Source organism: Tiliqua scincoides, chromosome 8 (assembly GCF_035046505.1).
Source record: "Tiliqua scincoides isolate rTilSci1 chromosome 8, rTilSci1.hap2, whole genome shotgun sequence".
In the NCBI taxonomy this organism is placed as follows: domain Eukaryota; kingdom Metazoa; phylum Chordata; class Lepidosauria; order Squamata; family Scincidae; genus Tiliqua; species Tiliqua scincoides.
This window is the reverse complement of record NC_089828.1, coordinates 15,011,061-15,034,262: the sequence shown is the minus strand read 5'-3', so window position 1 is coordinate 15,034,262 and position 23,202 is coordinate 15,011,061. Positions and strand designations below refer to the sequence as shown.

Sequence of the window (23,202 nt, the reverse complement as noted above, 5' to 3'; positions counted from 1 at the left end):
ATTGTGGGGAAAAATATAGGTACTTGTATTGTGCTTCTCTTTCCCCAGAAGGCTTAGTAGCACCACTTTGGTGGTGGGGTCAATTTAGATCAGGAAAGGGTTTAAAAAACTTCTGACCCAGTGCCACTGCTTCAATCAAAACCAAAGCCCTCCTTCAGGTCTGAGGAGACCTGAGACCAACTGAAGTGGTCACTTAAGACAGCAGTTTGGTGAGGGGCATCTGCCTCCATTGGAAAAGGAAGAGGGAGAAACAGAGAAGAGGAAATGTGGAGAAGACTGTGCTGAGCTAGATCATTGGAGCCTGGGAAGAGCAGAGGCTGGTACATCATAGTGTAAGTGTGGGCAGCATTTGGAAAGCTGCCTCAGATGTTAGGAGGTCTTGGGTTGGCCTTGACTGCTTTAATAAAGGAAAAAGTATTTGAGAGGTCTGATCAAAAGTCTCCTGCATCCCATGGATTTGGGCCCTCATTCTCCCACCTTACCCTTTATTGCTGAGAGCTTGAAGGCATGCTGTTTCCTGTCCATCCACAAGCAAGGGGTAAGCATGGCCTTTGCTCTGGCTGGGACCCTATGCTGAGGTGTAATCAGCATGCGATTGAGTCCAGCATAGCTGAGCATCAGTGATCTACTGCTTGCTTTAACACTGGCCACTGTGGGAGTAAGTCAAAAGCCACTGAATACTGTGCATTCCAGCAGTGAATTCCTTGCCTGAACACAAATGAAACCTCCCCCCACCGCTTACCCATATTTGATTTCTGCTGCCTTCAATTATGTGCTCCACGTCTGCTCTCCCTCAACCACCAGAGTGTCGCTTTTTTTTTTTTTTTTTTTGCTCTGGAATGTGCCCTTTCCCTCTAGGTTATGTGCAGACAAAACAATACCGCTACCAGCCTGCCATTTTCTGGGAGTTTAATCGTCGAAAGAAATGCATTTATTCTGGAATGAATCTAGGGGCCTAGTGGAAGAGCTGTGTATATTGCTACATCAGACAAGGAAAAGAGGCTAATTGCCACAGGTAAAAGGGAATGTATCCATTGTGGAGCCATAAAGAAAATATACTGTAACTCAAGTGGGAGGGTAGAAACTAATTTACATATCTAATGAGACAATTCATTTTCCTTTTGCATAAACACCAGTTCATTCAGAATTGCAGAAGGGACCAGACCCCCCCTTTTTTTTCCTGATCCCTTAGCTATTGTTTTTAGAAGGCTAATGGGGGGTGGGAGGGTCAAAAATATGGCTAAAACTGGAGGAAGCCAGTGGTGTTGCCTGTTAATTGCTTTAATTGCCCCTAAACAAAGGCCCAGGACCTAGCATCTACAGGCCAGGTTGGAAAAGATTCTTGTTTGAAACTCTGGAGAGCTAATGCCAGTCAGTGTGGACACAGCTGAGCTATGTGGATCAATGGTCTGATTCTGTATAAGGCAGCATCCTATGTACTTTTCCTTTATAATCTGAGTTCAGATAAATGTGATACATGCTGTGACATTATTGTGCTGGTGTTGGTTGACCACAGATGTGGAAACCATCAATTTAGCCTTCTCAAGGGGGGCGAAAGAGCTTAGAAATTATGAAATCATGAAATTTGAGGAAACATAATGAGTTTGGTATTTCCTCTTTGGTTTCTGACCTTTCAGTACACTTCTTCGAATTTATCTCTGAAAGCAAGGGCAAAGGAAAGATTTTACTTTCTTCTCCTGACTTCAGTGTGATTGCATCTGTGTGGGCTTCCATGTAATTTCCACTCTTTCTGGTCTGTTTGCTTGCCTAATAGCTTCAAGTCTTCAAGTCTTCAAGTGGGAGTGACTTCTCATTCATTGTCTGAGAGGGTATGTGGGATACTACATTTGTAAAGGATATTCTAGAACAGTAGTAGTTAGCCAGTATCTCAAAATCATTGCAACAGGGACCAAATGTGTACACCTGTGGGCCAGGCAAATATGGGTTAATATTAGTTCTCTTTGGAAGTTTGGAGGGGAAGTTTGGAAGTCTGAAGTTTAAATATGTTGTCAGAAATTAGATTAGACTGAACACCAAGCTCCTACCAGATAACTGGAGATCTTATTGTGGCAATGGAAGCTCTTTGAGTAAACACCCCGAAATTCTAAGAAGAACTTGTAAATGAGATCCTTCACACATCTGTTTCTCCTTTCTTGGGAGTTTTGCATAAGAAAACAACTTGGTAATGATGTATGTGGCCCTGTTGGTTCATGAGAAGAAAAGTCCACAATCCAAGGTTAGGCAATGCATTTTTTGAGACCCACCAAAAGTATAAAGCAGCACGCTTTCAGACGCTACCAAATTCTTTATCAGGTGAGACGACAAAGCTAAAGGATAGTGCAGCATGTTGGAAGAGCTCCATCCTACAGTTGGAGTTTAGGAGATTTCTTGCAGACTTGAATCAGCCTCTTTAAATTAAAAAAAAAAAAAGACAACAAAACCTGGTAATACTTTTATTAGGACCAGGGCCAGCCTGATGCCTGAAGTGGCATGCCAAATGTTGCTCCTCCTTGCTCGATGATTTGCCAGCCTCTGCTCCACTCACTCTCCAATGCTCTATCTCAGCATTCTCCTCCCCTCCACATTACTTCTCCCTTGCTGTCACCTCTTCCTTTTCCAGTCCAGGGGGAGTGCAAAAGGATGGAGGAACAGTGAAGGCATTTAGGCAGACAAGAGATGGGCACCTCCTACAAACTTGCTGCTGGCCCTGATTAGGACCAACCAAAAAATACCCTTTGAATTCTCCAGGACCCTTCGTCAGACCAGTGGGAGGCAATTTTAATGCACATACAGGGCTGGAAACATACTCTAGACATACACTCTAGTTTCCAATGCTAACTTGAAACTCATAGGTTCCTTCCAAAACAATAATCAGGAACATTTGACAATGGCACACATTTCTATGTAGGCCAATTGTCTCTATTTACCAATGATGCTCCATATTTTCTGGAACTTGTACCTGGTAAATGATTGTACCTGTTTTGTATTTATTTTTGCCTTTGAAGGAATGGCCTTGGAAAAAAAAAGCACTAATGTGAGCACTACCATTGCCATTCTTCATGCATGAACTTCCTCTCCTCTGAGGGTTCGCCAGTTGAGTAGGAGACAGTTGCATCTTATGAACACTAACCTGCCTTCAGGCTAAGAGAGTGACACTTGATGTGCAAAGAGGCATACATAAAACCATGTTCGTTTTTTCATCTGAGAAATGTTAGAGGGTATGCATTTCATGGAAGGCATGGTAGTAATTACATGTTATGAATGAAGGCTGCTCTGAAAGTCTTAGAACTTGTGCCCATCAGTGCTGGGAAGGCTGTAAGTTGCTATGAAGATCTGAACAGAGTTCCAAACCCACCAAACCACCAGAGAAAACTAGCTCCAAGCTTTTGGCGCTGTTATGGATCCAGACTGTATTAATTCTTTTTTCTTTAGACTCGTTTTATTTGGATTTCTCACTCCGAGGCCTTTCTTTTTTGGGATTCATGTGGCTTTTCCCTTCCAGTTCTGCTACAGAGCAGCTAACTCCAAGGGGTACAGAATGCAGCCCACCAATCATTGATGTTGCACAGTCACCTTTTCATTTCAGTGAAGCTTGTTCACAAGGAATAACTTTTGCAATGGAAACTTGCCAGAGGCTTACCTGGAGCATGTTTTGGAATGGGGGTAAGACTTTTCTTTTTGGTGAGAGAATGGAGCAAGTGAGTTGTGGTTGGCAACTTTCAGTCTCTAAAGACTATGGTGTAAGCCTACAGCACCTGGTATTCCCAGGCGGTCTCCCATCCAAGTACTAACCAGGCCTGAACCTGCTTAGCTTCCAAGATTAGGCATGTGCAGGGTAACAGTTGCTGGAGCAAGTGAGTATTCATTTACTTTGTTTTATTTTTAATAGGATGTTATGTACCATGCTGTGTACCCTGGGCAGCCAGGACAGAAACTTTAATTAAAAAAAAAAAAGGAAGCTGCTTTATACTGTCAGATAAGACACGGACCAACCCACATTTTACTGTCTTAAAAGTTAGACCTATTCCTAGGTATATTTGGGGTGCTGATTCAAAAAATGGTATCAGTTTTTCCTTGTCACATCTAGTTTTGGAGATATGGAATAGCCTTGTTAGTGAATGGTTCAAGCAGCTTCCTTGTAAGGAAGGCATAGAATTCCTCATAGGAAGCTGCTAGAACCACCCACTAATGAGGCTATGCTGTATCCCCGAAACTAGATGTGATAGGGCAAAACTGATGCCATTTTTTGAATCAGCCCTCCAAATTCATATATAACCACCATAAATTTTGAAAGAGAGGTTTTTCTGACCCTCAATTTCTCAGGCCTGGGTAATTGAAGTCAACGTTTTCCAACCCAGTTGGCAATGGCTCTGTGGCATTCTGGAGAGGGTTCTTTCCCAACCCTACCTGCTGATGCCATGGAAGGCTCAGCATGCAAAGTGTGTGCTCTACTAATGAGCTGTGGCCCCTTCCCCAGAGCAATGTTCCTATTGAAACATATCCAGACACTGAAGAATACCTATCTGTGTGCCATAAAGCCAATCTAAACATATCATCCTGTAATGTTCAAGCTTTGGTTTGAATCTTTTTCCTAGTGGACATGGTGAACAATCTTTTCCGATCTTTCATTTCAAAAATTCTGTGAACTACGTGAAAATGGTCAATCATATTCTCTGCCAATCCTCTTTCCAGCAGGATGAACGTACACAAAATATTTATAGGCCTGTCATCCAAGTAAAGAAACCATACAATGCAATTCTATGCATATTTGCTCAGGAGTAAGCCCCGTTGCAGTTAATGCCATTCACTCCCCAGTTAGCTCCTGTGCAGCTCAATCCTATGCAAATATTTTCAGAAGAAAGTCTCACTCTGTTCTATGGTGCTTACTTCCAGATATGGCTGGTCCATACATGAAGTGAGCGATGCAGCTCATGTTCAGAGGTCGGTTGTAAGGAGAGGCAAACAGATACCTCTCACACCAAGTCTGCTGCCACCTTGCACTTCCTGTTTTGTTTAAAGGGACCATGCAAGGGAAAGGACAAGGTAAGGTAGCTGGATTACCACCTTCCACATGGTTTTGTTGTTGTTGGGGGGCCAATGGGGTGAAGCAGCAGCAGTGGAATTAGCATCAAGCTAATCAAGCATCAAGCAGTACTTGAGTTCTGGGTCTGCACCAAGGAACAACAGTTCTGAAGATAAAATGGATGTTTCCAATTTAGATGATGCATGTGTCTGTCAAGGACAGCATCCTTTTAGAAGAGACATTCTCTCCTGCATTTGAGAGAAAGGGGAATGCCTCTTCTAAGACGTCACTATTAAGATCAATATAGAAATACAATTGTGTTTTCATTAAAATATTTTCTTTAAAAACTAAAAATCTGTTGCTGAGTTAACTCAGGGCAGCTTTTTACTTGATCAAAAGGGTTTCTAAAAATTGATTAATTGGCTAACCTTTGCCACCCTAGTAGAAGAGGATCAGAAGATTGAAGGAATTGAGCCAGAATAAGAATAAGAAGAGATCAAGGGAGAAAGTCAGAGGCTTGGCAAGAGAATGTCATGATTTAAACTTAGAAAGAAGCTTGTGTTAAATGTGGGGTGGACTCCACAGCCAATATAAAAAATTGTACAGACGATTGCAGTTACCAAGGTGAGAAATGGTACAAAGAAGCCATGAGGCAGAATTAAAAGCCATTTCTGCTCAACATTGCATACATGCATGGGCAGGAGGTCTGGTCTAGAGGGTAGAAACTCTGTTAGCCCAAAGATAACATCAGAAGGTCACCAGTTCGAGGACACCGGCAGCTCCCTGAACGGCTGAGAATGGCGAGACCTTGAAGCAGCTGACAAGCCCAGCTGAGTGATTCCACCTGCCCTTGGTGTGAGCAAGAAGCGTCTTGGCTGCACTCTATGTGAGAGATGGAGCTGCTTGTCAGCCTGCATGGGAGAACTGGAGGCCAGAAGTGAGACCAAACTAGGAAGATCCATTCTGAAATGTTGTTGGTTCTTGAAAGAGAGAACCTCTGTAAAAATCCGCTTGAGGGATTTAGAAACGCCTGCCTATGTAAACTGCCTTGAATAAAGTCAGAGGAGTAATCCGATGACCAGAAAGGCGATATATAAATACCTAGTTATTATTATTATTTAGTTATTATTAACAGGGACCAAATGTATACACCTGTGGGCTGGGCAAAAATGGGTTAAAAACAGAAATCAGGTTGACAGTGACTAGTAGTACAATGCTATGTATTTCTACTTAGAAGTAAGTCCCTATGTGTTCAATGAGGCTTACTCCCAAGAAAATGTGCATAGTATTGAAGCCTAGGTGAGCAGTTGGAAGATCAGGTAGGTGTGATGATGGCAAAAAGCAGGCGTCTCCAAACCCTGGCCTGGGGCCATATGCGGCCCACAGCAAGCCTCTATCCAGCCCACGGCCAGCCTCTTGTCCCCTGAAAGCCTCTGGCCCATTTGACTGAACATGACCAGAGCTGTGCTCTGATTGCATCTGGAGTGTGTTCTGCGGGCCGGAGAGGCTGAGTGAATGAGCCCACTCATTCATTTATTAATTCATCTAAGTTCCATCTCTAATTTATTTATTTAAATTTTATATTTTAATTTGTTTCTGGCCCTCAGCACTGCGCCAGATATTTCATGTGGCCCTCTGACCAAAAAGTTTGGAGACACCTGGCCAAAAGGAACAAAGTTTGCTGATTAGGAATCAGAAAATAGTAGGTAACCCCCAACTAGATGGAAGAGGCTATCTTTTTTTAAGTTAAGCAGTATGTTTGACCATGATACAGCTGACTGGAAAGGCACCAGGTGAGCTAATTCCAAATACAAGGTGGTTGTGAACAACAGCAGGTGTTCCTAAAGAAGGCAGGTAGCAGTTAAATGAAAGAATGTGCAGAAACATGTTCTTACCTGTTGCACCTGATCAGCAAACTGGATGGCTTTCTTTTCATTGTAAAAACTAACTCTTATAAGCTTTACAAGGCTTACTTCGTCTTACACTGTACACAATACTGGTTTCAGCTTTTAAATAACAGTTGTCTTGAAGCTGAGGAAGAGGGGGGAGTTATTTTGTGTTTCTTGTGAATTTCAGGTGGATTTGTCCTCAAGGTCCTGTGTGAAAACAACACAGACTCCTGCGGAACATTAAAGACTAACATTTATTATGGAATATGCTTACAAATCTGTTAGCCTTTTAAGGTTCTGTTTTTGCTGCCACAAATACAGCTACCCTCTGGAAGGAGGACCATGTGGTTATTATGAAACAACAGACAGGGAGACAGTGTTTCTATTGTTGACCTGTTTGTGTGGTCATGTGCCTGTTAGTCCCTCAAACAAGGTCATTCTTGGCAGCAGTTTTCCTATAACAATCTGATGGCGCAGAACCAAGGTAAAGAACCCAGAGGTAGGTTTAGTGGGCATGTAAGTCCACTAGATTTGAGGTTTTAGTGTAGATATAAATAGGAGGTTTGAGATTGAGTGGCTCTAGGTTCAAAGAAATCTCAGTTTGCTGGTTGACTTTATATCCTCTACACTCTATACTTCTGCACCTTTAACATTAAGAATTTAATGGCACTGGGTTTGTTGCAAAAATGAATGGGATGAGCCAATTGTCTGTCCGGTAGGATGGCCTTGTAGCTGTTGTAGAGGTGCCTGTTTCGCTAGCAGAGGAACCCAGATTCAATCTGTGATATCTCCAGGAAGACCTGGGAAAGATGACTGTCTCAGAAGTCCTGCAGAGCTGCTCGTGTCAGTGCAGACAACACTGAACTAAATAGACCAAGCAGTTTGAAACTACCCTGTGTGGAGCCATAGGGGATTAAACCGTGAAGCATTTAGTATACTTTTTTGTTTATGAATTTGCTTAATCTCATATGAACTCAGTTCCATAAAAATACATGGTGGTGCATACATGGTCTCAACTTCCATTATGATAGCAGCTTGGGGGGGGGGGGCCAGGGGACACACAGCCATTATAGAAACTGGGGCAGTTGTATTAAAAAAATGAAGTAGCAATTCCCACAAATGGAGTTGCCAGTTGTAAGCCTGGTATGGGCCCCACATGCCTGGTGTGATCTCTCTCACATGCCCCCTAAACAAAACTGTATTACTGTGAACTAGCTAGAAGTTGTGTTTTATCCAGTCCTTTGTGCTGAAACTGCCGGCACTTTATTCTTTTCCTTATCTATTATTTGTACCAGTTTGCATTATTCTTATCTATTATTCTTAATAGCAGTAATCTTGTTTCCGTCTTGAGGGAAAAGTTTTGAAAGGACAACCGAAATAATGTTTGAACACTTGTGTAACCTTCAGGCAGGCAGTTCTATGGGTGGTGCTAGAGGTCAACCATGACCAAGGTCCATGAACTCCTGAAGCCCCTCAGAACTCACTTTTATGAGGGATAGTGGCAGAGAACTCACTTTGGCCAAGCACGTTCCTTTGATGCTTCTGCCTTTGGCCCTTTGTATCTACAAACAGACCTCCTCAGAGGCTCTTGGGAGGATGCAGAGTCTATCAGAAAGCCAATTTGCAGCTGTGAAAGACAGAAGATGTTCTGTCACTTCACTAGGAAGCAGGTTGACACTTTATTCCCACAGTTGCACTGAGGGAAGAAGCAGCAGCCACCCTGCTTTCTTTGAGAGCGGCCTGTAGGACATTCTCCTCCCTTGGTGCAACTGAGGGAAGTAGGCTTCCTCCCTGCCCCCTTTTTCAGCCACCAAGAAAGGGGGTTGGGTGGATGGTTGCTTTATTCCCTCAGCAGCACAGAGGAGAGTGTTCACCTTGCCCCAAACCTTGGCAGTCAAGGAAGGGACTGGGTAGATGCTCAACAATGCTGAAGAAAGAAAGCATTCCCCCACTCCCCAGTGGAAGGGAGACAACTAGTGTATATTTGCAAGGGTAGTGCACACTGAGGGTAGAGCACACCATGTGAGAACCCAGCTCAGAATTTTGCTCAAGGGCAGATCCTGACACTGAGCCTAGGTTATTATAAGGCTTGACCTATTGTAGAAATGGCGGAAGGGAGGCGAGATTGCTTTCCTGCTAAAATTGATAAGGTTGGAAGGCTGCTACCACAAAAGGCCTAGTGAGACAAGGGAAATGCGTGATGGGCTCTTGGAATCTGGGTGTGTAACTGTGGTTGCACATGTTACTGCTGCAATGTGAGCCTCAACCACGTGGAAGAGGCTTTCTGGCACTTGACAGGAGTCGTGCCACAGCATGTAACTTATGAACTGAGCCTGTGATTGACACCTTCCTGAATCAGAGTGTACATAAACCATTGTGCCCTGACTGATGACCAACGCCCTTTGGCTGCAATGGTGTCTCCAGCATCGCCTTAGGAAAGCAGGCTTCTAGGCCTAGTGTGATTCAAGGGGTTAAATCTCTCAGACTCTTGACTGAATAGAGCAGAGGTTCTCAAACCTTGAGGAAGCTTTACTCCCTCAGTAAGTTCTTGAGGGGGAGGGGCTACGGCAGCGACGCGATCCTGAGGATCGCGTCGCTAAGGGGGTGCTTTGCACTGGCTGGGCCGCAGCAGGCTGCAGGAGGCGCGGGGAGCCCTGCGCAGCCTGCACAGCACTCCCCGAGGCTTGGAACCTTGTGTAATAGCAGGCGCAAAGCACCTCCTGCAAAATGGAAGTGCTTTGGGCCTGCTTTTAGTGAACGTTCCAAGCCTTGGGGAGCGCTGCAGAGGGCTGCACAGGGCTCCCCGCACCTCCTGCAGCCTGCTGCGGTCCTGCCTTCTTAAAGTAAGTGCAAAGCACCCCCCTTGCCCCCCCCTTAGCAACGCGATCCTGGGGATCACATCGCTGCCTCCTTCCCCTGCCCCTTAAAGGGATAGGGGAAGCATTACATGAACTGGTGAGTCATGACCCACCAGTTTGAGAACCACTGGAATAGAGTTATTGTGAATGCTTATTCAGAATGTGGCTGCTGGGTTTGGCTGGATCCCCATCCATGTGCATTTCAGTTACTATCAGTTGAAATATGAAAAGTTTCCAAATGTTTGGGAGTTTTGAGGGGGAACTATCTCCAGATTCTGGAAACCTGAATACCCTCTTGAAGTTTCATATTCAACAGCATGGTTTGTGGAGCTTTCATCTAACTGGAGGTAGTCATGTGTACATTAGCCACTCTCAGGTGACATTTCAGACACCAGAGTGAAATGTGGGAGTTGTAAAAACATAATGTGGAAAACAGTCTTTAACCTTCAGGGCAGCAAAGAGAGGAGCAACTGTTTTCCATCTTCCTGAGGGTAGTCTCTCATCTATTAGTAGGCTGTTCAAATCCACCCCCCTCGGCTGAACTTTTCCTCTAGGTCACATACAGTGGTGTATTGTTAGAAATATATAGGCACATACAACAGTTGTTGAGAAAGCTTTGATACTTCAAAGTCTGTAGGTCTCCCGGAGGCAAGTTAGTCTGCACATGTTCTCTGTCCCTTTAGCAATGCTGGATTATTTGTGGCAAAATTACCTTTGAGACTCTCTGACTACATTTGTGTAGACAGCCCATTTGTAGTGTGCTGACTTTCCTTCTCTGCCTCTGCTTCCTTTCACGCACAGAGAAGCAGCAAATATACATTTATTAGTGTGTAGCATGTACTCCTCATCTCTCTTAGAGAAGTTCAAGGAGCAGCATTATTCAGGTTTTCGATTCCTTTGGAACAGAGATGACTGGAGGCTTATGGTCTTAGTAATATTTGCTTTATTTAGGAACATACAAGCTGAGCATCAGGTAGAGGGAACAAGCATGCACGCCTATCAGACAGAATGTTCTCTTCCTCCTCAAACTCCCTGACACATAGAAAAAGTGTCCAGGTCAGACTTGACTGCTAGTCTCAGCAATTAAAAGACAAGCTCTTTAACACAAACTACAGTTCCTACTGGTTTACAACCCAGGTAGGTAGGTAGGTTAGGATGCCATCTTCTTCTATATATAAAACTATGTAGGCTTACACAAAATGTGAATGCTAATCTTCACACAATATGTGCAGACACTTTCTGAGGTTCCAGGAAATTTCAGGCTGTGTTTCTTTGGTTCTTGGGCCCCTTTTTGACCCCACGCTCAGGTACAATGTATCCCCTGCACCCTCTTTCATGGGCCCTGCTGAGAATGGAAAAAGTTAGAGCCCAGGACATTTTTGGGCCTCCTCCTTTGGCTCCTGGACCCCTTTTTGACCCTCAGCCTGGGAACAATTTACCCCTGCACTTCCCTCTCATGGACCCTGATGGAAGAGCAGTAGGTGAGAAAGCAGTTGGGGCTGGTGGCGGAATTTTGAATGAAAAAACCATCAACAGAGAAAAGATTAAACACTTTTCTTCTCCTAATCTTCCTTTTGCCCTCTCTATTACAGCCTCCCAAGGCTGATTTTCATTGAATTTTCAGTGAGTTTTAAAAAATTACATAATCATTTGTATGCAACATCCTGTCTGAGCCAAACACACTTTGTAAATATTTCACCAAAAGTGACATACCACAGATACTCGCCTATAAGTTGACTCCATAGATAAGCGGGGGGGGGGGGGGGGAGGTTTTGAGCCAACAATCATGGAATTTTCTATGACCCTCGGATAAGTCTGGGGTTAAACTTAGGAGGGTGTCTGTCTATAGTTTTGTCTGATTTTACCCCAGGCCAGATCCTGAAAAGTAACCTACCACTAATTGTTACCTAAGAACTCTAGTCTCTAATTTATTAAAAACATGGTAAATGATCATAAGATACGTTTTTATTCTTTTTAAATTCTGGTCTTCACCACCTTTTGTAAACACTATCAGAGTAAGTGCACTGTAAACAACATACCAGTAAAACAGTGGTTCCCAACCTGGTATTCATGTACTTCCCCAGGGGAACTCAACAGGACCTTTAGGGGGTACTTGAAAAAGAATTGAATAATGGCAGAAAGAGGCAGGCCATTCTCCAGAATGCCTTGCAAGGCAGGAAGGGAGGTAGCTAGTTGGCTGTGAAAGCCCCACCAATAGCTAGTTTTTGGTCATCAATTCATCTATGAACCAGTGATTGAAAACCAGCACAGTAAAAAAAGCTGAAACATAATATGGAAAGTGATCAATCACCCAGAATTTCTCAGCACACTTCTGGTGCAAAACAGTGCAAAGGCAGAGTCTTCTGTTCTTCAAACAGATGAAAAGAGAAAATATGTGATGAATACATGAAGTCAGAGAGGAGATAGAGGCTTGTATTATTAATTACAAACATTTTGCTAATATGAAGGGTACAATTTATGGAAATGGGCTGCCAAGGGATATGTAAGTGAAAAAGGCTGGGAACCACCATGAATCAAATCCACCTTAAAGGTGTCTGGCTCTACATACAACCCACAACACATAACTGGGAGTGTGCAATTCAATTTACAGCAGAGAGATGAGCTATTTACAACCCTTTTTACTCAGAAGCAGACCCACTGCTTTCCATGGGTGTTATTCTTAAGTAATGGTGCACTGAACTGTAGCCTGGAAAGGAGGATCCCATCCTGGTGTTTCAAAAAACAGACCTGCTTTGCAAGTATTTGCAAAGCGGAACCAGGCTGCAGCAGAAAGAAGGAGAATAAAAGGTTAACTTTGGTTGGAATGTCCCAGGAAAATCACTGGCATAGCAACTAACTAACAAGAAATAGCAACTAACCTTAGCTTTGCTGAGCTGAGCTGACCAGAGAAAGGAAACTGTTCAGAGTTGAAAGGCTCTGCCCTCTGATTGACCCGGAGATAAGGCAAAGTGATAACCGGAGCTTGATTACTCGGCAAAAATTTCACTACTATACCTGAGTATCTACGGTACGCCATCATAGTGATATACTAGTAGTACCTCAAGAGTGTAACATGTATTTGTCACTTTATTCCGCCATGCTTACGGTTCTGCTATGGCCATTTGAACTTAAGCTGACATTTAGGTGAAGAAAAGTCCTGTGTGCCAAAAAATGTGTTTTAGCAGCTCAACTTGCTGCTCAACAAAGTCAGGAAACTCTTATAGGAGGCCAACATCCCTGTGGGGCTGTTCCTAAAAGGAAAAAAAAATCATTTAACAGTGGACAGAGTGATGGCTTTTTAATTTCCTGACTTGCTTGTTTTGCATCACCCAGCATGAGCTGCCCTATGGAAAGCTTACATCGCTCCCTTTTAAGCTTAAATTACTTTGGAAAGTCAGGTCCAGGCTCACCCTGAAGTACACCTCCCTGGGAAAAGACTTGTGAACATAATTAAGTGAAGACACACAGCTGTTGGCTGCTGGAGGTATTTGTCCTATTAGCTCATTACTGAAATCCAAACTTCGAAGAGGTTGAAAGCTTTCTCAGTGAGCAACCTGAAATGAAGCAGAAATCTCAGCTTGTTTTGAGAAGGGCGTTTAACAGCTGTGGGAGGTAATACATTCCATTGAAGTGTGGGAGGAATTTAGTAGGGTTGACTTTCTTCCCAGCCTTAGAACCTTAGTTTAGCTTCAAATATCAGTTCTGTTTCCCAAGCTGGGAAGGGGTGTTTGACCACAGAGGACCACACAGCTACCTTCTTAACAGATACTTGGGGCTACTTCCACTCAGCCACTCGCTGTGATGTCTTCTTAGAGGAGTCTGTTCACTTTGCTAACCACTAAATGCATCTGCACCTCTTTAAGAACAAGGGAAGGTGTAGCTCAGGAAGAAATTGTGCAACTGCTTCTCCCAGGTCCTCCAGTAGCTCAGAGATGAAAGTAGGGCCATATTGCAATACCCCAACTGCTTAGAGAATGAGCCTGAAACTAAGTAATAGTGTACCTACTTTATGTGTAGAAAGTTTCAGGTTCATTTCCTAGCATTTCCAGGTAGGGCTAGGAAAGACTCTTTTCATAAAATATTAGAGTTGGACAGGAGCATTGGAGGTTATCTAGCCCAACCCTCTGCTCAGTACAGTAACTACTACAGCATCCCTGACAGGTGGTCATTCAGTCTCAACTTGAAAACCTCCAGAAAGGGAGAGACCAGTATGGTGCAAGGCGGGCTGTTGCAGTGCCAAATAGTTAGCCTAACAGCCCTATCCTAACCAAATGTCTAGTGCCTATACAGCTGTCACACAGCCTCAACATATTAGGGAACAAAATATTTCCTTACATTGAGGAAGACTCTGTGACTGCCCCCCTACCACAAGACGCAGTGCATGCCCCATTGGCACGGCTGTATCAGCCCTAGAAAGTTGGTTAGGATTGGGCTATAAATCTACTTCTCTAGTTTTTCTACAGGAGTAGTAGTAATTTATCTGGGTTCTTTTCTGTAGAACCCATTGGTTCTAGTCCTGCCCTCAAGATTAAAGAACGATGGAGAGTAAGACCTTCCCTCCTCCTGCAGGACATCCCTTCAGATACTTGAAGACAGCTATCGTATCTACAAAACTCTTTGAATTACTCCCCACAGGACTTGGTTTCCAGACCCCTCATTATTTTTGTGGCCCTCCTCTGAACCTGTTCCAGCTTATCAATGTCCTTCTTAAAATGTGGGGCCCAAAATGTAATGTACTTTTCCATGTGACTAGTCCAGAATAGAGTGGAACTACAGATTCCCTTGATCTGAACTCCGTGTTTCTGTTGAAGCAGCATAGCATTGCATTAGCATTTTTTTGCAATAGCAAAAACAAAACAAAACACAAATCCTCTGTGGAAACATCAAGGCATGCTGTCACTTGGTGCCAACAGTACAGATCAATTATCTGACTCAGTAAAATGCAGCTTCATCTGTTCAGTGTCTGCTACCCTCCCCCCAATGCTGAAGATTCTACTTAAGCTATCTTCATACACTCTTCAGTGATTGAAAAGCAAAGAAGGTGTTTATTCTTTTGGATGAAGATATCCTAGAAAAACATGACCATCACCAGTAAGTTAAATCACCAGCAAGTCAAATCAAATCAAGGCATCTCACCAGCAGCAGGGCAGTTGCATTATGTGAAATCACTCTATGCACTGTAGGGTGCCTTAGAGTTAGCACACATTCATTTACATGGATGGATGCTAGGGACAAGATGCATCCATTTCTCATGGAGAGGTTTAAGATTTAGGCTGCACTCCTTTATGCACTTACTGGGGAGTAAGTCCAAGTGAAATAAATGCGATTTATTTCTGAGTAGGCATGCATAACCTTTCCCTGTTAGAGAAGGGAGCTAAACCCTGACTAACAACTCATTGGGCCCAGTCCTATCCAACTTTTCAGCACTGATGCAGCCACAATGCAGTTCCAACATATAGCAACAAATGTTCCCTTACCTTGAGGAGGCCTCTATGGCTGCCCCCCACAACCACAGATAAAGTGCACACCTTGTTGGCACGGTTGCATCAGTGCTGGAAAGTTGGGTAGGTTTGGGCCCTTAGTCAAGGTTAGTATGTCAGGTTAGGAGCAGGGAGAGTTCAGTTAAATTCCCCTCTGTTCTGGTGCTCCTTTGGTGATTTTGGGCCAGTTGCTGTATTTTAAGCTAACTGCAGAGTTATTGTGAGGATAAAATGGGTAGAAAGAAAAGGACTGAGCATGCCAGCCTGAGTTTCTTGAACTCACACCAGCAAACTAGCAAACTCACACTAACAAACTGTTAACCCGAAAAGGGAAAAATTGAGACCAAATAAAGAGAGCAATTTGCCAGAGGCAGGTTTGGAAAAATAGGCATAGTACTGTCACTAGGAAAGAGAAACAGTTGCAGTGGATGCTCTCTGTTGCAAGGTGACCTTTTGCAGTTTCTGCATGCTGGAGATCTCTGTGATCTTGTGAATGGGTCAGGGGGTGGCCTGTTGATGACAGGTCAATCAGCAAGTATTGATTTCTGCCTTGGTTTGCTGAGTGTAACTGTGTGCCTTGAGTGCATACTGTTTTGAGAACTCTAGGACCATGAGACTTTATTTAGGAGCAATGACTCCCACCCCTACTTGGCAGGGGTCCATTCACCTATCCTACTATCTTGCGTGTATGTAGCAAAGTATCTGCTTGCTACAGCCGGTGAAGGATGCAGACAATGGGTGATTGAAGCCAAGGTTGCCAGCTGTCCATGGGGAGCTCCTGCCATTCCTTGGAAAGTTCCAAAGCCGTGAGAGAGGATGCAGCTGCTGTGCCTCCCGCTCTGATCCTCCTGTGACTCTTTTGCCCACTCTCTTGCTCCACCTGCTATAGCGGCAGGGCTTTAGTTTTGCTCCACAGGCGGCAGGCAAGGAGTGTGTGCAAAGTGGATGCGGAGGAAAGGCAAGAGGACAGGCAGGACTGGCTGCTGATAGTGCCAAGCCTAATTACAGCAGAAGGGCTTTGGGGGACTTGGGAATGGGACTGTAGCTCAATGGAAGGGCACAATGCTTTGCATGCAGGTTTAATCCCTGGCATCTCCAGGCTGGGCTGGGAAAGACCCCCCCGCCCCCCCCCCCCACGTGAAAACTCTGGAGAGCTACTGTATTGCTAGCTGGACCAACAGTGTGACTTAGAATAAAGTGGTTTCTTCTGCCTTATTATTATGAATAGTGTTATGTGGCTCTAGAATGAATGAATAAACGTGCGCTGTCTGGGGTCAAGCCAATCTCACATGCTGGATTATGCAAAGACTAGGATCCATGGGGATTATTTTTAAAATCACAACATTGGAAAAGCTCAGTTTGTGGTGTCTGTATGGGGGAGGGGGGAAGGCAGAAACAGTGTGACTGTCCTCTTAGTTGTGCAAAAAGGGCTTGAACTGTGCCATATTCATTTTTCCCCAAATGCACATGCACCCAGCGAGCTTATATTCTGCAACAGGGATTCGCAAGCATACCCTTTCAAGCTTAGTCTGATTACCTGTATGAAGCTACAATTACGTTGTATGAAGCTCCCTTCAACTACAGCATTCTATGATTCTGTGCCTGTGCTGAACAGGGGGTTGGACTAGATGACCTCCAAGACCCCTTCTAACTGTAGTATTTTATGATTCTGAGGGCACAATCCTAACCAGGTGTACTCAGAAGTAAGTCCTATTTTGTTCAATGGGGCTTACTCTCAGGAAAGTATGGTTAGGACTGCAGCCTAAGACCATGAGTCAGACCATTGATCCATCTTAGTATTTTCTGTGCTGACAGGCAGTTGCTCTATAGCAGTGTTTCTCAAACTGTGGGTCGGGACCCACTAGGTGGGTCGCAAGTCAATTCCAGGTGGGTCCCCATTCATTTCAATATTTTATTTTTAATATATTAGACATGATGCTTCTATGGTATGTGACTGCATTTGGGGAAATGTTACAGAGCTGTACTTTTAACAGGCTACTATATATATATATGCTTTTAACAATAATAGTAAATGGGACTTACTCCTGGGTAAGTGTGGGTAGGATTGCAGCCTAGGATTGTTAAAAAATTTTCTGCTTGATGATGGCGCTTCTGGTCATGACATCACTTCTGGTGGGTCCTGACAGATTCTCATTCTAAAAAGTGGGTCCCAGTGCTAAAAGTTTGAGAACCACTGCTCTACAGGATTCCGGGCAGGGAAATTTCCCAGACTTGCCTAGAGATTCCAGAGACTGAACCTGGGACCTTCAGCATGCAAGGCATGTGCTCTGCCATTGACCTACAGCTCTACTCCTCCACTCCCCAGTAACTGCAGAACGAGATTACACCCATAGGCTTTCATGGTGGGAAGTAACAGGCTACATGCAAGCCCTCTAGGTCAAAACATCTGGCAAGCTGACATCTTTGCCACACCACACCTAGGGATGGGTGGCTTCTAGCATCCTTCCTGGCATAGAATTTAATTACTCTGCAGTTCATTTTTAAAATGCATTGTGGAACTCTAGCATTTTCCACCACAGCCCCTTTTAACTAGCCTTTCATTTTGGCATTTTGGCTGACATGATGGCTTTTATTATTTTCAGTTTGCCCATGCTGTCAGCACCTTTTTCAGAAACTTGCTATACAAAAAGTAGGAGATTGTGCCCTCCCAACCCTGCAGTCACATAACACAGATATAATACACTTTGATTTCCCCTTTTCCTGCAGGGAAATATATTCTACACAGTAATGTGACTGTAACATTATAATATTCTAAGACATGCCCTATCTTTCCAAAGCCTATGGAAAGTGCTATGCCCCATAGTTAATCCCATCCTTGCCTGCCAAAGCAAGGTGTCACTGTTGACATCACATCCTATTTCCTCAAGGGACCCTGCATTTTTCCACTACAGTAATTCCCACTGTTTTAGTTCATTTCCAACTAAAATCCTAAAGCCTTAGCTCTGCTATGTGTATAGTATTTTATTTCATGTTGATGCTGTGCTTGCTAGCCTGCCCAATTTATTTTTATCTCTCCCAAGTACAAATGTCACTCAGCTCCTTGGAGTTTGCTAGCTGGCCACTTATCCATTGTGTGGAGGGATGTGTTTGTAGACTTCCTGTCCACCTTCCGATTAACGTCAGCGTTGCAAAGGAGCATGCTATTTTAATCTCAGGAATTTGTTTAGGATTTCACTTTTATTTGGAACATGTTAACCTTTTCCATCACAATGAGCCTTACGCCGGACAAGACGTACAGGCATGGTGTTCTCTGAGGAGCCTATTCAACTTGATCCTGCCTGGAAAAAATGAAGAGAGTTTAAAAATATCAAGCCCAATTGTTAAAGGTCCCTGACCACTGGAAGAACTAAAAGCTCCCACTTACATACAGTCCTCCTATACAATATGCACAATAGAAAAAAAGCATGTTTTCACCAGGGAAATGTTCAGGGTAAACAAAGGATGAATTGAAAACTGAATTAATGCCCCCCCCTCTTTTCCTTTTGTGGACATATCTTCACTAATATGAACCTGTAGGTTAATTTTAGATTAATTTTTAAACTTATTGGAAGTTTAATTGTCATGATCTATGTTGGATAAAATCCTGGGATGCTTGTAGACAGTGCAAAAGTCAGGTTGCATGGGACAAAGCCTTGAACGTCACCCCATATGGCAACCCCAGTCTGCCCCCTATGATGCATGGAATGCTACTACTGCTGCCGGTACTGTGGGTTCAGGGGTCTGCCTGGCTGCATGGACCCTCTTATGAGTGTGGGAACAATGACACACAGGTGGCCAGCACTGGAGATGAATGCAATTGTGGCTACAATTGTGGTGATGGTGTTTACACTGAGTCATCATGAGAAAGCCGGATATTAGTGGATGATTTCATTTGTCTGAAAACGGAAATGTCATGATAGCTAGCTGTAGTGTAGCGGGTTAATATAATGAACAGTGAATTGCAAAGTCCTTGGTCCAAAGCTTGCATCAGCAGGGAACCAAGTGCATTCTACTGCATTCATATCTCACTTTACTTCCCTGGTGGAACTCACGGTTTCCAGTAGGCAAACTATTATGCCTCATAGTACAGTACTGGTCCTATGGAGACAATAATGCAAGACTACTTTATAGTGTTGATGTTAAGGATTATGGAGAAAATATATGTAATGCACTTTTATTACACAGAGGAAAAGTACTTTAAACATAAACAAGTTTGTTCCAGCATTAAATTATGTATTAAAGATGGAATGCAGCACAAGAGAAGGGAGAGGCTGTCTGGCTGTTTCTTTGGTTAGCAAACCTAAAGCTATCCTTGAGCTTTGCAGGTAAATTGTGCATGAGTGTGTATACAAGGATCACATATAGGCTTGTGATCTGATCATGCGATGCAAAGGATAATCTAGTATTTATCTTGTGGAGCTTCAAAGACAGAGAGTGAAAAACACAGAGACAAAAGTCTACTGTGCAGCATCTTCTTAATCTTGGTGGGGAAAGTATTCTTTTTCAATGGGGTGATGACATAGGAAGGCTCTCTGAAGGCAATAGGAGTGACATGGTTTGTTGAAATGCTGAAGAAATAATATGGGCAGGGCTGGCTTCATGGTGATCCAGCTTGAAGTGGTCAGCTGAGGTAGGGGATTATCAGGGCACAGCTTGAGAGTTCTTGTCCCCCTCAACTGCCCACCATTATCTCATGCAGGGGGCAGTGTGTACAGACTAGTGTCATCACCAGCCAGTAATGCCAGTTTGCTGTCTACATAGGTCAGTATCAACTCAAGGAAATAAATTGACACAAATAATGAACTAACTAATAACTAGGTATTTATATACCGCCTTTCTGGTCATCGGATTACTCCTCTGACTTTATTCAAGGCGGTTTACATAGACAGGCATTTCTAAATCCCTCAAGAGGATTTTTACAATCATAGAGGTTCTCTCTTTCAAGAACCAACAACATTTCAGAATGGATCTTCCTGGTTTGGTCTCACTTCTGGCCTCCAGTTCTCCCATGCAGGCTGACAAGCAGCTCCATCTCTCACATGGAGGGCAGCCAAGACGCTTCTTGCTCACACCAAGAGCAGGTGGAATCACTCAGCTGGGCTTGTCAGCTGCTTCAAGGTCTCGCCATTCTCAGCCGTTCAGGGAGCTGCCGGTGTCCTCGAACTGGCGACCTTCTGATGTTATCTTTGGGCTAACGGAGTCTCTACCCTCTAGACCTCCTGCCCTAACATCTAACATAAAATACAGTAACATTCAGGAATCAACTTGTAAAGACTCGACTCAAGTTGCAAAGTGACACATTTTTCATGACTTGGGTTAACTCAAGTCATGAACAGCACTGGCTCGGACCCAACTTGCAACTTGGGACCAGTGACTCAAAAAAGAATCATGATTGGAATAGACTCGAGTCCCGACTTGCTTTTGTGTGTGCTTGTGACTTGTGTGTGCTTGTTTACCTAAATTGGGGGGGGGCATGCCTGACTTTCACTTGTTTCTTCTTTTCACTTGTGACTTGTTTCTTGTACTGACTCAAGCTTGAGTAAAAAATGACTCTACAGCAGCTCAGGACGAGTCGTGATGGCCGCCTGCTAAGACCCACGAGTCGACTTGAATCAAGGGGTAGAGACTTATGACCTGATTCTGCACAATGACTCCAGCACACCCCTGGTAACATTCAAAAGCCAGTGGAACATTTCTGACTCCCACTGCTGACCTCCAAGTAACAATACTTCAGCAATGAGATTTCAATGTCAAGGTCTAGTATAAAATTGCCAAACTAGTATTGATTTCCAAATCTGATTCAATTCAGTTGCAATTGGAACATGAGCTTCTTTCATGCTGCAGTTGCAAAATTAGCATTGCTGAGCTAGGAAGACAGCATTCTCACCAACTGCTGCTGTTATATGAACCGGGCACTTTTGTTGTTGTTTATTTAAAAATGCCTGTGCTGCCTTTTGGTCTCATTCAAGGGACTATTAAGGGAGCTTACAGAATGAAGTCAGCAATCACAGCAACAATTTCTGACATCATTGCTTGGGCTCTGCGAACCTGCTATTGCCTTTAGGGTGGCCAGTTTGGGGGCACCCCTAAACTTAGATCCAGAAGGCAGGATCTGGTGTGGCTGGGAGTTGGGAGTTGTTTACTATCGATGACCAATAAAAATCTGGTACTTGGCAGGAGCTCCACAGCAAAGGGATGGGAAAAAAAATGGGGGAAAATTCTAATGTTTATAAGGAATTATTTCAGTGGGAAAATAGCTCTCTCTCTCTCTCTCTCTCTCTCTCTCTCTCTCTCTCTCTCTCTCTCTCATTTTTTTAGTTAAATATAAATGGCACAATCAATCAATGAAGGCAAAATTTTCTTTTTTCTTTTTATAGTTTGAGTGAAATACTCTTCAATTATCTCTGCAAAACTTTTGCTGCTGTGGAGCTCCGCCAGTTCTTCCACTTGTCCTCCCAGTCAATTGGAGGAGGTGGAGTGGCACACCAAAATTTTTGAATGAAAGAGAAAGGGAGGGGGCAGTGGACGTGGTCCTCTGAATGCCAAAGACCTGGGCTTCTGGCTGATGAACATGAGATGACCCTCCGGAACCTGAGTCTCAGAATGAAAATCTGACATCTCTAATGGCCTCTTACAATTCCTAGCTTTTAATCTAATCAATTAACCAAGGGGTAGCCCAATTCTAACTAGCACTGGCGCAGTCAGGCTGCATGGCCCGTGCTGTATCCAGCACTAGTTGGGAGCCAGCTGGAGCTCTCTTCTGGGTAAGGGGATTTTCCCCCCTAACCCCGAGTAATGCCCCAGCCTGCCCGGTGAAGCTACTAGGATATCTGCCAGTTATTTAGCTGGCTGAAGTCTGAACAGCCTGCTACAATCCTGCTTGGCCTTGGAAGAGAATTGGGATGTGGCGAAGGAAACCTCTGTTGATCCTGCCCCCCCCCCGGCCTGATACATTCCACTCACCTCCCACCCAGAAAATGCCAGCTCCCTGCTTCCTTGCCACCCTCCCCATGCCCCTGTGCGACCCTGGTGCCTTACTTACCTGTGCGGGCAACTGGGGACTCTGAATGCCAGCACAGGTGGGGCAAGTCAACAAAAGTTCATGCTGCAACAAATCGGTCAGTATCTAAGATACCACAAAACTTATATGTTGCTTTTTTTCTGCAGAAGACTGCTTCCTCTGGAATTGGCATACTTATCAGCCAACAACCTTGCACTTTGATTAGCAGACGATGTTATGAATAGTTGGCCTACATATATCTTATCTTTCACCTGTGTCTTTTATAATTTAGAGCCATAAAACAAGTGTAGCAAATACATATGCAATTCAGAGGGAAAATGATGCACGCCTGGATATTGCACCAGGTGAAAAATGTGCATTGTATGCGTGAGTAATGTTTGCTTAAGGCAGTGGCATTCAGATGTTTTAACGTTCAGGAAAGCCTTATAATGTCTAACAGGTTTTCTGCAGTGAACAAGTTACCATCACAAACATACAGGAGAGATGATTGGTAGATTCATGATGAGCAGTGGAAGACCTGCACGATGAGCTTCTGGGTTTAGCTGCTCCCTTTTTGGACCTCCTTTCATATAGTTTGCATTCAAAGTGGTCAGTGGGGGCCACTCATCCTTTGAATCTATTCTGCACATGGCTTGAAAATTTAGTATGTTGTCTGTTGAACGTTACTGTATTCGGTTCCTCAGTGCAATGCAGTTGCCTCCTTGGTGGGTACTATCTTCCTTAGGCTTATTAAACGAAGGCAAATCTCTAGGGCAGAGGTGTCAAACATAAGGCCCACAAACTGAATACGGCTCCTGGAAGCAATTTATCTGGTCCCCATTATAATTGGGCTCCCCCCAGCTTGGTAATTGGGCTCTCTCATATTTTGAAAATATGAACAAGATTTGCACATTTTCTCTTCTGTCATTTGCAGCTAATGAGTTTCTGTGTG

The 23,202-nt window shown here is 43.9% G+C and overlaps 1 long non-coding RNA gene across 1 annotated transcript in view; it reads left to right on the top strand.

Annotated features, from left to right (window-relative positions):
• Positions 1 to 882: 882 nt before the first annotated feature.
• Positions 883 to 23,202, top strand: part of LOC136659423 (uncharacterized) — a 65,906-nt gene continuing 43,586 nt past the window's right edge. Inside the window, exon 1 of the long non-coding RNA XR_010794843.1 lies at positions 883 to 1,015. This is a non-coding gene — a long non-coding RNA (uncharacterized lncRNA). The remainder of the gene's footprint in view (positions 1,016 to 23,202) is intronic.